Source organism: Bidens hawaiensis, unplaced genomic scaffold, assembly GCF_021521415.1.
Source record: "Bidens hawaiensis isolate Kalapana, Puna unplaced genomic scaffold, B.hawaiensis_p1.1 tig00018673_1, whole genome shotgun sequence".
NCBI classification, from domain to species: Eukaryota; Viridiplantae; Streptophyta; class Magnoliopsida; order Asterales; family Asteraceae; genus Bidens; species Bidens hawaiensis.
In genome coordinates, this window is record NW_027492833.1 from 118775 (window position 1) to 122131 (window position 3357).

The window sequence follows — 3357 nt, forward strand, 5'->3', positions numbered from 1 at the left end:
GCCAAATACGCTTTGAGAATAGATAGGAGGCATCATAATCCCTGAGTTGTTGCCCACTTAAATTTTGAGGCATAATTGAACCTAACTCGTATCACAGAAACGATGAAAACCATCTTAAGTTATTTACCTGCTTACAACCTGTCTCTTTATGTCATAATACAGCTAAACACGGATCTATGTGACAGTCACGTAATTAGTATGATTCCTGTTCGGATCTTTTCTAAAACGTAGTAGTCCCTATCGAGACTGAAATTTGATCCCTTATACTTTAATTTTTAAAAGTTTTTTGTACTTAGGTAGTTTTATGATTTTGTATATGGTTACTTGGACTTGATCATATCATTTAATTCTTAAAGGGAAGTTTTTAAAAGTTAATTGAAAAATGTTCAAATTATAAGGTTTGATTTTGTAAATATAGGCGAGGTTGTTAAACAGGTGAACTTGTGAATAACTTCGCCTAGGCGAAGTTAACCGTAACTTCGCCTGTGTAACTCCGCCCCTATATAAAGAATACTTAAGGTCATTCGTTCAGTATTTTCAAACTCAGCGAACTTATACTCTCCGTTTATTCAGCGAACTTATCGATCTTATCTTTCGATCTTCTTTGTTATCTTTCTTCGATTTCAATCAGTATTCAAGGTGTGTTTGGGTTCTTAAATATGATAATCGATGTTCATTGATGTTAATCTGAGGTCGTTTCGACCTGTTTCGTGACCTCGGTCGATCGACCTTTATTACCGATTTTCATAACTTGTTTTTACGTGTTCATAATCATTCTGATCGTCTACATATCCTTAAAATCTTGTGTTTTAGAGTCCTCAATCGTCAATCTAACCAAAACATCAGATTTTCCGGATTTTAATCGACCTTACTGTCGCCGATTCAGATTCAGGCGAACTTAAGGTTTGGGCGAAGTTATCCGTAACTTCGCCTGAGGCTTAACTTCGCCTGAGGCGATGTTGTGGTGAGGCGAAGTTAACATTAACTTCGCCTGGACCTTTTAACTTATTAGTTATCAGACGAACTTAAAGATGAAGCGAAGTTGTTCCCAACTTCGCCCCAACTTTAACTTCGCCTATACAGATTTTATCACAACTTCGCTCATGGTAACAAGCGAAGTTGTGTTATGCTTTAACGTTTATCTAACTTGATTCGTTTGTTGCAGATATGGCTGCAGTAGCAGGTGCTGGAGGAGATGACGGAGATAATCAGAGGCAATTCTTCCCGGGTCACAATATGTTTATCACCTTAGACCCGGAAGCGAGTGGTGTGGAGGATTACCGCGAGATAATCACATTCCTCCTTCGCTCGAGGATATTCCACGCAATCACTACGACTCTGCCGATTTCCTTACCCAATATTGAGGATTTCTGGCAGACAGTGGAATACGATTGCCGCGTTGAGCCCCCGGTTATGCGAGCAACCGTCAACAATCAAGAAGTTCAGTTCTCGTCTGAACAAATTCGGGTGGCTTTACGTTTTGGAGAGGAGACTAGGGATGACCCTACAGAGTTTGTTGCTCCGTTCCGCGATGGAGCACTTCTACGAATGGGCTATTCTGGTCCATTGGGCGATACACAACGGAGGAAGGGTTTCCTACTTGATCAGTGGCGCTTCCTCATGCACGTAATGATTGTCTGCATGTCTGGGAGGAAGGCGGGCACTGATGGTATGGGTGCGACCATGCAGTCAGCAATGACTGCTCTGACTTATAACAAACGTTATAGCTTTAGTCAGATGGTCTTTTACGAGATCGATAGAGAGAGAAGAGCGATGGCCCGTGAGAGGTTCATCATGTATCCAAGATTCATTCAGATGATCTTGAATCATGTTGCTCCCACGTTGCCTCAACGACGTCCAATACGATACGTGGAGAGTGTGAGCAAACGTATCTTCGCTCAATGCCGAACATCCAGTGCGAGGAGCAAGCCTGAACTGCGTCCAAGGCATGCTCCACTCTTTGGGTACTTAATAAACCCGGGGTATGTGCCAGCTCGTGGGGATGAGTTCAGAGACCCGGCACCACAACAGGCAGGAGCATCTCATGCTATACCTGCTGCTCCTGTTGTGTCACCGGAGGAGGAAGTGGACCTTGATGCAGAATTCGGAGGTCAAGGATTCTTCGATATAGATCGGGTGGATCCAGAGGAGAAAGTTCAGATCCCAGTTGAACGTGTCTCGGCTGTGCGTATTACTAGAGCAGCTACGACGGTGGCTGACTCAGATCTTGATGATGTTATGGATGAGGCGAGAAGGATGTTGGTGACTCAAGAGAGAACATTTGGGAAGAGAAAGAGGACAGTTGATGATAGCGAGTCAGAAGAAGAAGAGGATATTCACAAGTTGATTAGACGCTCAAGACGGGAAAGGACAGGTGCAGGTATGGGAGCTGGAGAGACTTCAAGAGTTGTACGTTTCGCTCCGCCCGCACTGTCAGGTATGTCGATTGTTCCTACATCACTACAGGTCACAGGTTTAAGCGCCGCGGATGTTCCCGTGGTGGCTACATCATCAGCTTTTGGCATCCCAATCACTACTATCCAGCTGACGACTCCGGAGATTGTGTCTTTACCACCTCCAACGCTTACTCCTTCAGAGGTGGTTGCACAATTTGTAGAGTCCACAGTCGTTGCAACTGCAGGGTTGTCGGTCACGATACCACCTGCGGTTACGTCCACAGCTGCTTCTGATGTCCCGGTTTCATTCGAAATCCCTGCTGAGTATACTCAAGACACATCTCACATGAGGTTTGATTTCGATGCATCCCTCTCAGACTCGGAGAGAATAGCTGCACTTGAGCGGGTCGTGGCAGAACAGTCAAGGGTGAATCTAGTCCAGACCCAGGCTATTCAACGCCTTGTAGCAGAAAATCAACTACAGTCGTCCCTCCTGGTTGAACATGGGAGAATTATAGATGCTATGAAGGAGTTCTTGGCATCTCAGGGGGAGACAAGCTGTAAAGGCGACGAGTTAAGGACAAAGAAGAGGAATGACAGAGACGATGATCCCAATGCATCGAAAGGTGCAGGTGGTGAGTTGCCCAGAACTACTCAAGCTCTTGGGACTTCCACAGCTCAGGGGGAGTCTGCAGGTGCGGCTGGCAGTTCTGGTGGTGATGAACTGGTGTTGGTTGATGATGAAGAAATGGGAGATGATGTGATTGATGCTTTGAAAGAATTAGATGATGATATGTTTAGTGATGATGTGTTGTTTGATGATGATGTATTTCCAGTCGAAGAGATTGAAAAGATTGGAGCTCAGATTGTGATTGAAGAAGATGTTGAAGAAGGTGAAATAGTTGAAGAGAATGTGGAGCATGACATTCCAGGTGTGGAGAAGGCAGATATGGGTAATGAG